We start from the raw sequence: 13,669 nt of genomic DNA on the forward strand, positions 1-13,669 counted from the left end.
GGAAGAATGAAGGTGGTCCTTTGATCAGATGGATTGTGCCATGGTGGCATCTCAAATCCGTCAGTGGAGTGTCATCCTTAGATCCTACTCTGCCAGTTTGCATTCCTGGCTTGGAATTCATGATATGCATCTTCCTAGAGAGATTGATGAGGCAAGTGGGCCTTAAACAGAAGATTCCTAAGCTTCATACTGTTCCTCAGACTGCATTGGCACATACTACCGAGAGTCGTCGAGAGTGGGCCCTCAAGTGGGCTCAGAGGAACATGTGATTCATACTTTCTCCCGTTGGTTCCTTATGGGTATCAGATTCATACTTGTAATGGAGGAAGGCTACTACTCCCGAGGAGCGTGAGAAGTTGAGAAAGCGCGAGCCTGTTGACTACAAGATTCGTGAGGTGGCAAAGGAGAACCAGAAGTATTTGACTGAGGGGGAGGAAGAGGCCGGATTCCAAGTCGTTCATCCGTCGAAGAAATAGAAGACCGCTCCTGCTGCAGAGATGGTGGTGGATCGAAATGGCCGGTAAGGTTAGACCGCAAAAGAGACCTTTGGTGATTAGGTCTGAGATAGCACAGGAGCGCTCGGCTCGTGGTCGAGACAAGAAGTATGATAAAAATGACAAAGGCAAGGGAAAGATGGAAGAGTAGCCCAAGTCGTAGTATTATTTATTATTACTAATATTTGTGACAAATGGCGGGGTTTTTAGAATACTAGCCTATTTATTTTCCAGCATTTTGTATTATGTGGCGTACTATTATTATTTATGGAAGAAATGAATAAAAGATTAATTAGTTATGAAACCATTGTGATTTTTCTTTTATTATTCTTGTCGAATTTCAAATGCAAATGCAAATGTCCTTCTATTCATATTTAAAATAATGGGTTGTATCCTGTGAAGGATTGCCTACGTATTCATTTAATAAAATGAAATCAAACCCTTGCGCGTAGTTCGAGTAAAAGTAAAAGAATAATTGTTCTAATCAAGAGCTTGTAGAGAACTAGAAAATAAGCATGAACTTTACTTACTCCTAAAATACAACTCAATTTATTTGATGATATGAGGATGACGAATTGTCAAAATGCATGAGCAAGATGACATAAGCTTTATTTCAACGGGCCAGGGGCCGTTTTTTATTTCGTGTCGCATGAGCGGCATGTGGATGTTACGCGAGGCGCGTTTTTGTCCTATGCTAAACATAATATCGTTTCAGTTGGTCGAGGTTAGTTGGATTTGCAAATTCATTCCCATCTAGGTCTGTGATCCTAACCGCACCCCCCGGGAGTATGGACTTGACTAAGAATGGTCCGACCCAGTTGGGTTTGAACTTTCCTCGTGGATCAACAGGTAGAAGAGCTCTAACTGATTTGAGGACTAAGTCTCCTTCCTTGACGTTTCTAGGCTTAACCCTTTTGTTGAAGGCTCGTTTGATGCGTGCCTGATATGTTTGCACATTACGCAATGCGCGCAATCTTCGTTCTTCCAAGAGGATGAGTTCTTCATACCTATCTCTCTTCCAATCGGCTTCTGGAATTTGACTTTCGAGCAATCTAGTTCAACTGGTTGTACAGCTTCCATGTCATAAGTTAAATAGAAAGGAGTAGCCCCAGTGAGCGTCCTAATTGATGTGCGATATCCCCATAATGCGAACGGTATCTTACTGGGCCAATCGCGATAATTGTCGATCATTTTCTTGAGGATTGTGACAACATTCTTATTAGCCGCCTCTACCGCGCCATTAGTTTGTGGTCTGTATGGCGAGGAATGGTGGTATTTGATGTTGTACTTGGCTAGCAATTATTCAGTCTCAACCTGGAAATGTGATCCATTGTCACTAATGATCTCGTGTGGGCAACCATATCGACAGATGATATTGGTTTGTATGAACTTTGCCACGTTTTTGGCTGTGAGACTAGAGTAAGATGCCGCTTCGACCCATTTGGTGAAATAATCGACAGCCACCAAAATAAAACAGTGACCTCCTGTTCCGGCTGGAGTGATTTTCCCGATGATGTCGATTCCCCAAGCGGAAAAAGGCCAAGGAGATGTCATGGTGTAGAGTAGTAAAGGAGGGACATGTTGCACATTCCCGAAGATCTGGCAGTTATGGCAATGTCTGACATACTTGATGCAATCGGATTCCATTGTGGTCCAGTAATATCCCAGACGCGTGATTTTCTTTGCCATCATTGGTCCACTCATGTGAGGACCACACTCTCCATCATGAACTTCTTCCATCACTTTCTGTGCCTGTGAATGATCAAGGCAACGTAAGACTACACCAAGAGGTGTTCTTTTGTACAATTCTCCTTGCATGAGGAGATATTGAGAAGCTAGTAGGCATATAGTACGTTGTCCTCTCATATCCATATCTGGTGGATATGTACCATTAAGCTTGAAGTTTAGAATGGCTTGAAACCAAAGTTCCCCTGGGTTTTCCTCTTCATCTGTAATTTGGTGCACGTAGGTTGGTTCTGATCGTCGTTCGATGCATAAAGGCATTTCTACCTTGTCATCTGGCATGTTAATCAGAGATGCAAGTTTTGCAAGAGCGTCTGCAAACTAATTTTCTTCTCGAGGTAGGTGTAGATAGGTCACTTGATCGAAGAATTGGGCAACTTGATCTATCTTGGCCTAATAGGGTGCTAGACCTTCGCTTCGAATTTTCCAAGATCCCGTAATTTGGTTGATGATCAAGGATGAGTCTCCGTGAACGCGAAGATTTTTGATGCCTAAACTTACTGCTGCTTGTAGCCAAATTAGGCAAGCTTCATATTCTGCTGCGTTATTTGTCACCTCGAAGTCGAGTTTGACAGAGAGTGGTGTATGCTCACCTTCAGGAGAAATGAGCAATACTCCTATTCCAAATCCTCTTAGGTTCGATGCTCTATCAAAATAAAGGTCCCAAGAGTCTACATTGGTTTGTAGTATATCCTCGTCTGGGAATGACCATGTGTCTACTGCTTGGGTGTCGTTGATGGGATTATCTGCGAAGAACTCGGCAACGGCGCGCCCCTTTATAACCTTCAGAGGTACGTATTTGAGATTGAACTCTGAGAGAATTAAGGTCCATCTTGCCAAGCGTCTGTTGAGAACAGGTTTTTCGAAGAGGTATTTGACAGGATCCATTTTGAAGTACACCTTGATAGAGTAGCTAAGCATGTAATGGTGTAGCTTCTTTGTGGCCCACACAAGAGCGAGGCATGTCTTTTCGAGAGGCGTGTACTTGCATTCATACTCCAAGAACTTCTTACTAAGGTAGTAGATAGCTCCTTCTTCTTTTCCAACGGTTTGTGCTAGCATAGCCCCCATGGCTGTTTCGGTTACTGTGAGATATAAACAAAGAGGTTGATATCGTTGAGGAGGCATGAGTACTGGTGGTTTGGCTAGTATCTCCTTAATTTTGTCAATCGCCTTTTGACAATCTTCATCCCATATGGTATGATCTGTTTTCTTGAGCTTTTTGAAAATGGGTTCACAGATCATGGTGAGTTTCAATATGAATCGACTTATATATTGGACCTTGCCTAAAAATCCCCTAACCTCCTTCTCCATCTGAGGTTGTGGCATTTCGATTAGAGCTTTGATTTTGGAAGGATCGATTTCTATTCCTCTTTGACTGACGACATATCCCAGAAGCTTGCCTGATGTTACCCCGAATGCACACTTCTGAGGATTGAGCCTCATGTTGTACTTTCGCAGTCTTAGGAAGAATTTGCGAAGGTTATCAATGTGCCCCTTCCTATCTTTGGACTTGATAATCATATCATCTACGTACACTTGTACTTCTTTATGCATCATGTCATGTAGGAATGTGGTCGCGGTGCGTTGATATGTAGCTCCAGCATTGATTAACCCGAACGGCATAACAGTATAGCAATAGGTTCCCCATTGAGTAACAAAGGCAGTCTTATGCATGTCTTTCATGGCCATCTTGATCTGATTATATCCTGCATATCCGTCCATGAAGGATAACAATGCGTGGTCTGCTGTATTGTCTACCAATATGTCGATGTGTGGTAGAGGAAAATCGTCCTTGGGACTCGCTTTGTTTAAGTCTCTGAAGTCAACACAAACTCGGATTCGCCCTCCTTTTTGGGTACGGGTACTATGTTTGCTACCCAGTCTGAATACTCGGAAACTTTGATGAACCCGGCTTTGAATTGTTTATCGACTTCTTCTTTGATTTTAAGAGCCCATTCTGTCCTCATTTGACGAAGCTTCTGCTTTACAGGTTTGAAACCTGGTTTGATCAGAATTCTGTGTTCTACAATATCCTTGTCGATGTCTTTGTAGGACCAAGCGAAAACGTCTTTGAACTCGTGTAGGAGATCTATGAAATTGGACCTTTCGGTTGGGCTTAAGGTTGTCCCTATCCTAAGTTCTTGGGGTTCTAGTTCGGTTCCTACGTTGATGGGTTCAGTGTTCTCTATAACTGGTGCCCCTTCCCCCTCTTGTAATATTTCTTTAGCTATGTAGAGAGTTAATTCGATTGAGTCTGGGTTTGGATCATCCTCATTATCATCGTAAATAGAATTGCATTCAGAATAACACAAAGAGTAAGCAGAATCTGATTTATTCATATTAAATTTTGAAAAGAGTTGAAACAAATAAGCCATCTGTTCAGTAGTCAGTGGCTGTAAAGGGACAGCTGCTGGGACAATTCCCAAGCTACTATTACTACTCGATGTTATACTAGGAGAAACAAGGGGATTGGGAGTGACAATAGGAGGAGACTCTCTAGGGACTTCTCTAGAATCCGACTCTGATTCCGACTCCGACTCCGACTCTGACTCGAATTCGTTGTCTTCAGGTTCTCCTTTGAACATCCCTCCTTCTCCAGTGGTGAGTTTGAAGAGTCTTCCTTGGTTGTTTGTCCATTTGATCGACTTTCTCCATCCTTTTTGCTAATTTGAACTGGTTTCGGTGATTAACGCTACAGGGTTGAAATGGTCATCCTGAAGTATCATGGTAATGATCTCGTCCTGCGCAGCTCTAACAAATCGGTCTTCTCCAAACAGAAGGCTAACAGCCTGTTCGTCTAAGCAAGGTGCTTGACGAGTCTTGACGGTAGGAACCGTTTCTGAAGGAATGAAGTAGCAATCGTGAAAGATCTCGATTTCGGCTAGTTGCCTTCCTTTATAGTGCCAAGGTTCGGGAAACCCATGGAAGTGTTCCTGACTTCCTTCTCTAACGAAGTATCCATTTAGGGTGGGGAGATAGGGTCGCATTTGGATTCCCACGTTCTTACGATTTTAAAACTGTGTGAGCATCTCTAGAGCCTCTTTCTTCGTGGGTTTCTACCCCAATCCTAGTGGTATCCTTTGAGAGTTTCCTTCTTTGTAAGGTGCAAAGGTATTTCTTTGGGTAGGATTCAGTGGCATTCCTGGGAAGTATCCCTGAGACTTGAGTATGTGGTTAACCACTAAATTGGAATAGGGATCGAAGTATAGAGGTGCTAGTTCACTTTCAACAAGATTTATGCTATGGAAGCCCCCAAGCTCGTATACTGGATCTGTAACTACTTGGTTGCTTGACATCTTTTCTATCACTGCCTTGATAGGTAACGAAGTGATCGTTACTACTTTTCCACTTAGTGGGATCTTTATTTTCTGGTGCAAGGTGGATGTTACTGCTTTGGAAGCGTGAATCCAAGGCCTTCCAAGAAGTATGTTGAATGATGCTTCGATATCCACTATTTGAAAGTTAACCTTTCGCTCAATCGGCCCTGTGGTTATGGTGAGGTTGACTAGTCCTACCACTTTACGTCGTGTACCGTCGTATGCACGAACACCTTGGTTAGTAGATGCCCAATTTATATGCCGTTTTTAATGGTATGACATTGACTGCAGAGCCATCATCTACCAAAGTCATTGGCACATTCTTCTTTAAGCAAATGACATTAATGTATAGAGCCAGGTTGTGACTAGCGCCGAAAGGTGGCAAATCCTCGTCTGAGAAAGTAACTGGGTTACTTAGTTTAGTTGAATCTTGGATGACCAAGTTGACTACGTCATCAGGTGTAGAGTTGTGTGCCACGTTCAACTTAGCCAAGGCTTGCAGCAAAGCTTGGCGATGGGGAAATGAGCTTGCAACTAGTTGCCAGACTGAAAGATCAGCCTTTGTCTTCTGTAGTTGCTTTAGCAAGTGGTCAGTAGATGTATCTTCGCCATCATTTGGTGTGACGATGTTGGTGTTACTAACTGGACCATTAGCTATGGGACCATTTTGAGAAATATTTTGATATGGACGCCCTGAACGAGTAAGGTGGTCTATATCTTGGTCTTCACTATTTTTGACTATGTCCTCACTAATCTTGACTAGGTAGTGCTCAGTGAGGTATTCATCTTCATTGTTATCGGCCCATACTCTATTGACGGTAGCAAGCTCTCTCAACCTGATGATCTCAGCTTCTAAGTGGATTATTTGATCGATTAGGCTATCAACCACGGCTACCACTTCTTGCATTGTAGAATTTTGAGATAGATTTAGTGGCATGCCCTCTTTAGGTATGGTGCTTGGATTGCGGAGGGATGCTACTACATCTTCCAGTTCTGAGACTTGCCTATTCACACTCCTTTCCCATGCAATAAAATCGACGATGGTAGGAGAAATGGTGGAATAACTCCCTTCATCTTCTAATGCATGGATCTCATCTTCGATTGGAGAAATGAGGTGTGAACAATCTAAGGTAGATTCTTCATTTGTAATCATCAGAACTCCAAGAGGATTCTGAGTATTGTTAAGCTTACCTCCAGGAGGTATGGGTAGGCGACCATCTTCGTGTTGGGGCTGGTGTCCTTAACAGTTAGTGCAAGGACTTATAAATCTCTAAAAGGATCAAAGGGTATACTTTTGTATCATAATCAGTTGGTCCACGTTTATCAATAACGGTTGGCTTGCTAGATAAGTTTGACGTTATTGTCATACAGATGGCGGTGATCAACTGGTCCCTAAAAGTCACACCTATAGGATACGTTTGAGAGATGTGACGGTATGAAAATACAGTCATGTAGATGCCAAATTTGACTAACCAGTTAGTCTGAGTTATTTGACTAATAATTAGTCAAAATGTGATGTTGAGATATTTTATTTAATACCGATTAAATAATAATGGCTAAAGGCGAATTAAGCAGTAAATTCGTAAATTGAATATAAGCGTTTTATATTTAATTAAATGTATATTGTATATAATTATACAATATCGTCTTTGTCGGACATGTATTAATGTTTCAACTAATCCGTATTATTAGTTGATGCCTTAATAACCGATAACCGATGACGATTTATAACAAAACCGTGTCATATACATTTAGCGCATTTCGGGTCGTACCATGAGTTAAAAATAAGAGAAAGTGGAAAGCCCACTCTCCCTATCAAAGCTCACGGCCGAACAAGGTAAAAGGAGAGCTTCCTCTCCCATTTGCCCTAAGCATTCATTTTACATGAAAATTAGGGTTTTGAAGAGTATTTTTCTCTGAAAAACCTCGATCTCACATCGAATAACCTCACAATAGCTCTCTCGATATTGCAAGTCAATTAGAGAGCATTTCTAGCACAAGGGCATAGTCTCGACGGTCTTGGGTCTTGGGTGCAACGATTAGGAGGAAATTTCATGTTAAATTTACGTTATAATCCTTAAATTTAAAGGGTCTTATACGAATATTACCCCACACTTCGATCATGTCTTGAAGGACATGCTTTGATTTCTATGATATTCTTTACGCCCCGCGCATCAAAGGACCCGAGGTTGATTCTTAATCTTTATCGTTTTTCTATTGTATTTCGTTTATGACCATATTTCACATGTTAAATTTACGTTATAATCCTTAAATTTAAAGGGTCTTATACGAATATTACCCCACACTTCGATCATGTCTTGAAGGACATGCTTTAGTCACCTTGTCCCTAAACACTTCTTTCTCACCGCAATACCCTATCATGTCCAATCTTATCCTAAATTTATGATATTCGGATAACAATTAAATTGCCTAATACAATTCCTATCGCAAGACTAATCTATATAAGTCAGTTAAAACATCGCTACCACGGCTTCCCTAATCCTAACATACTAGGGGAATTAGCTATGCATAATTAAGGGAGAACAAGAAATAAAGAAAGAACAAATAATGAACATTAAATTAAATTAAAGAGAGAAAAGGGAAGAAAGGATTGATCAGGAAAAAGAAAGAGCAGAAATAAATGATCCTAGGAAAAAGAAAAAAAAACAACTTGGTCTTCAGAGTATTCAGAGTAATTAGAGAGGAAAAGAACGAAGTAAAGTGTGTGAGAGTGTTTACAATGACATACTGACTTCCTATTTATAAGAAAATAGGATTAGCTAAACCTAATTGACGGAAATTAACTAAAAAGTCCAAGCTTAGCACTTAAGGCTCTCGATCGAGTATTATTCCTTAGCATTCCTCTCGATCGAGAACAATTCCTCTCGATCAAGACTTCTTCCCTTTAATCACTCGATCGAGAAGAACTCGATCTTCTCGATCGAACAGAAATAGTTCTCGATCGAGAGTAATGTACCAAACTTCAAATGGCTGCCATTTCTTGTTACTTGGTCAAACAGGGTGATTCCGGTGGCGTTGGAAAGCTAAAAGGACAAACTTTCATCTCCAATTGGAATCACCTGAATATCTGTTGTAGAACTCGAGATATGGCTCTTACAAGCAGGAACTAGCAAATTGAAGCACTCTCTTGGCTCGCCTAACTTCCTTACTCCAATGCGCATCTCAAAATAGCTTCATTCCCGCTCCAAATTCACTCTTCCTCCAAATGCATGCTAAAAGGATGGTAAAAGGCTTGATTTCACTACTTTTGGGTTCATTCCTGCAAATAAGACAAAACAAACCAAAGTAGCATATTCGGGCATTTCGTAGCATAAAACCACGATAAAAGCATAGAAATACGTGCATAAAATAGGCTAATAAGACTATATAAAATGCACGTATCAAACGACTCGTTGAACCTTGATATCCACGACGCACCGTTTTGGACAAGAGTCCTTTACGGATGTCATCTTCAATTCTCGTCCCTAGCACAGTTAAATCCTTGAAGGTCTTAATGTTTTGGTACCTCAAGTTATTTGCATAAATGGGTCTTAAGTTATCTACGAACTTTTCCACAAGGGTAGCTTCATCCGGACGCTCGACAAGTTGTGTGCTAGTCTTCCTCCACCTACTTAGGAAGTCGGTGAAGCCTTCTTTCTCATTTTGGATAAGAACCTCTAAAGTGCGCATATTAACTTGGATTTCAGCATTATCCGCGTATTGCTTAGCGAACTCGATTGTGGCGTCATCCCAGGTGGCAATCTTCTTGTGCTATAGAGAATAGAACCATTGCTTAGGAATGGTGTTGAGAGATGAAGGAAAGATCCTTAAGAACATCTCAGGTTTGATGCCTTTGATAGACATGTAGTCTTTGAAAGCACGAATGTGGTTCAAAGGGTTTTCATGTCCCTTGAACTTTGGAATATCAGTCATGTTGAAGTTGGTTGGCAATTTGGCGCTCACGGCCTCATACTTGCGATTGTTTTCCCTATAGATATCATCTCCTTTGAGGTACATTAGTTGCTCCTCCAAATATTGGAGTCGCTTTCAGCTTGAGTATGACCTACTGGGGGGTTGATTTCCGGTTGTCCAACATAGGGTGGAAGGTTATCATGCACAACTTCACTAGGAACTTCATATTCTGCAGGAGGGAGTCTAGTTTCTACAGCAACAATTCGGCCTTCGATTGTGTTGAGGCGATCATAGACTTGGTCTTGTCTTGTTTGGAGACGAGCGAGCGCAGCTAAGATTTGATCATTACCATTTGGGGGTTGACCGATGGCGCTTGTGATACTAGTTTCAGGCATCTTGGAAACTGGATAAGAGATCGACGACGAATCAAAACACGATCGACCACTCTAGCACACTTACTCAAAGAAAAGACTCGAATTGTGAAGTGGGAGTGTGCCACTTGTGTTAAGTGAGGTTTGGAAACGACAAAGTTTTGAAATGTTTGTCCTAGTCAACTGTAGTGTAGTTGTAGGAGTGTGGACTCGAAGTGAGATTTTGAAATGGGTTTTGAGGCCCGAATTTTGACTCAATATTTGGACAGAATTTTGACTTATTTTGCGCTAATTTGGGCCGTTTTTTCGAAAATATTTACATCTTGAAAAGGTTTTTGATTTTACAAAATTCGTCATGATTTTGTTTAGAAAATGGTGATCACATATGATACAAGCATTAAGACGATCATTATAACGGTATGCTGAGTGCATTTAAGGGATTTTGGCTTAAAAAGGTGGGTTGCCATACCGAGCAATCAAACCGGGTCTGTGGAGAGGTCCGTGCCAAACAAGAGTAAGGTCGGTTCCTAGTCCATTCCCTCGAGTAGTGAAAGCCCTTGATACAAACATGAGTAAGCATCATGGTATGGTTGATGTCAATCGCTATCCATCCTTAGGCCCAGATAAGAATTTCGACCGTCCAGACGGGACGATTGGTCGAATAGGTTGGGTTGGGCCTAGGAAGGCCGAATAAAACGACCTAAGAAGGTCGAGTAATGAAAACCGACAACTGTCTCATATAAACTATTCCCTAACCTTGTTCAAGTTTCACCCTTGGCAACACATAAGTGTATTACTCCCCAGCGGAGTCGCCAAACTGTGGACACGGGGGGCCCACGGGGGCGCTTGGGAAACAAGCGCTTGCATTTGTGGAGTCGCCACCAATTTATTGTGGAAGATTGGAAACCATTCGAATATTTCGCGTCATGTCAAGACACAAAGTAATGACATGAATACTAAGAACTCGTTACCCTTAGCATTCTATGTCTAGAATGACTCTCGTGGATGCCAATGAACACGGATGTTCACAGAGATCTGGAGTAAGGGGTGAGGGTACGTATTAGGAAGTCCTTTTACTGTACACCTAATCCCGCCCGCCTCGATAGCGGCCTCTACTAATGATTAGGGAAGTTATCTATACTCGATATGTTGTTGATTATATGCATGCAATGCAACAAACAATAGATTAATCCTAGCATGTGAATTAAACTATGTCGGTGAACATGAAATTTAGCACACAATAATGTCGAATTAGGGATTTAAGATTGATTACATGTGAAAACAAGAAAACAAATGATATTAAAGGTACAATAAATAAAATGTGATAATTAAAATTACAATAGTTACAATGGCTTAATGATTTACGTCAAAAATATATTTAAGACGGATAATTTGAGAAAAGAAAAGGAAAATAATTAGGTTAGAAAACGGACAGATTAGTGGTGATGTTACGGATATTATTCGATTGATATGTAAACTAACAAACTAGGTCAAAGCAAGAACGGAGGTTCAGAGACAGAAGTCACCCCGAAACAGGCGCATCAATGCTGCGTCCCTTGGAAGAGGCGCAGTGGTCACTGCGTCTGTTCCTGAGGTGAGTTCTGGCTGTGGAGCCGGAACTGCATATTGTTAATATTCGTTGGTGATTTAATGATCGATTATTGATATTCGACTCGAGTAGAAGTGATTTAACATATTGTTTACATGTGAATTAGTCATAAAAGCGATGAAGACAAATTAAAACGGACTAAAACTAATTGCAGATTAATCATAAGTTATTAATACAAACTAATTAGGCTTATTTATGTTAGACTATTAAGAAAGATTGTGATAAACAGATGAAAATATATACAAAAGTCGAATTCCAGAGATTTGATATGAACAAATCGAATCTCTAAAACCCGGGTTTGATTTTAATGACGAAAACCCGCAAATATTGACTATAAGGGATTTAAGTCGGATTTAAAGACGGCAAATTATTATGAACTGTGTACTATAATTATTAGATGAATAGAATACGAAGAAAATAAGAAAAGACGGAACAAAAGAGACGAATTAACAAAGAACAAAGGAAGAAGAAGAAAGGCAGAAACTGCGGCAGCCTCAGGAAGAGGCGCAGCAGTTGCTGCGTTTCTTCTCGACGTCTGCCTATTGTTAGTTCGTAAAAATAGTTTAACAAAAGGGTTTTAGAAATCGGTTTTAAGTATACTTTTGACGTAAATCATACATTAATTAATACAAAAGTAAAATACAATAATCAAATATGGGATTTACACCTCAGACTTACATGTTTGACGAAACGAGATTAACTAAGTTAACGATTAGTGATTGCTCGACTCGAATGTATGATGAAAGTGCCCTCGTTAGAGGATTTAAATTAAATTGATTTGATTAAATGAGTGGAGTTGGTCAAATTGGTCGTTCATGCAACGAGACTGGTACTCAGAAGGATCCGAGTTTACGTGGTCGATTGATCAAGCACGTAGACGTCAATAAGCTTATAGCACGGTCTTAGAATGCAAAGGGAGAGGAGAAGGACGAACACTCGCGTGAAGAATATGAGGAACGAAGGTCCCTATTTATACTAATCACACGAAGGAATTATGGTATGACTGAAACTTTGGAAACAAATCTCGAAAAGATCTGAAAACACGCAGAAAAGGGCTGGGGAAGAGGCGCAGCAGCCACTGCGACCTTTGGAAGAGGCGCAGCAGGTGCTGCGTCCTTTCCCCAGAGGTTTCCTTCTGCGGAAGAAAGATTTCCGCGTTTCTGTTATGGAATTGCGGTAGATCTCAACTTTCTTATTGTTTAAAATAAGATTTCGGGATATATTTTGCCAAAAGATGAAAAGATTAAAATTATGGAAAAGAAACATCCGGAATATTCCAGAACGTTCCGACTCGGCCTTTTAAATGGTTTATTAGAAAACAAAGATGATTTTTAACTCGGACTCCAAATGAACTCTAATTACTGTCAAAACGACCGTAATGGCGTGTAGATGACGACCAAGGGGTAGACACAAGTATTTGAGCTATCACTTGACGATAAACTTACGAACTGTCATAAATCATTCCGTGTACCAAACATGCGGCCCAATCATCACCGGGTGGTTTGCGGGAGATGAAAAAATGAGGTATCTACAAAATGAGTTGGTTATCGAGTAATTGAAATGATAAGTAAACGATTTAATAGATTAATTCAAAAACTAACATATCAAAGACAATAAATAAGGTAATGGTATAGACTAATGTATAGAGTTTAGGGGTATACAATAGAATTTCAAAAATGTAGGGGTACACCATAGAAAACCGAAAAACTCGAGGGTACACCATAGAATATCCCTCTTTTTCTTGAAAAAATTTTTTTTTTTTGAGAAATTGAAAAAAAGAATTACACTTTAGTTAGATATATTATTTAGGCGTTTATGAGACGGAGGCATAAGACAGTTTACAAAACAGAACAACAGCATTGTAAAATTCATAATTAAATACAGAAAAATCAAAATTACACATGTTATTTTAAGTTTCTACATATGGTAACTCTGTATTTACCTTTTTTATTCCCAGGATACCCTTTGGTTAACTTCCATCATATCGCCGTTACCCTTATGCCTTGTGACGTTTTTTTTTTTTTTTTGTTATTATCTAATACACTAACAATTCATCATCAAATACCTAAATCCATATGTTGTTTAATAAACTAACACTTAATACCTAAATAACATAACACACTCAATTACTCATCTAAATTATGACGGAAATTTGCCAAAGGGTATTCTGGGAATGAAATAGGTAAACACATGGGTACTATACGTAGAAATTTAAACTAA

The sequence above is a fragment of the Silene latifolia genome, chromosome 5 (assembly GCF_048544455.1).
Source record: "Silene latifolia isolate original U9 population chromosome 5, ASM4854445v1, whole genome shotgun sequence".
NCBI classification, from domain to species: Eukaryota; Viridiplantae; Streptophyta; class Magnoliopsida; order Caryophyllales; family Caryophyllaceae; genus Silene; species Silene latifolia.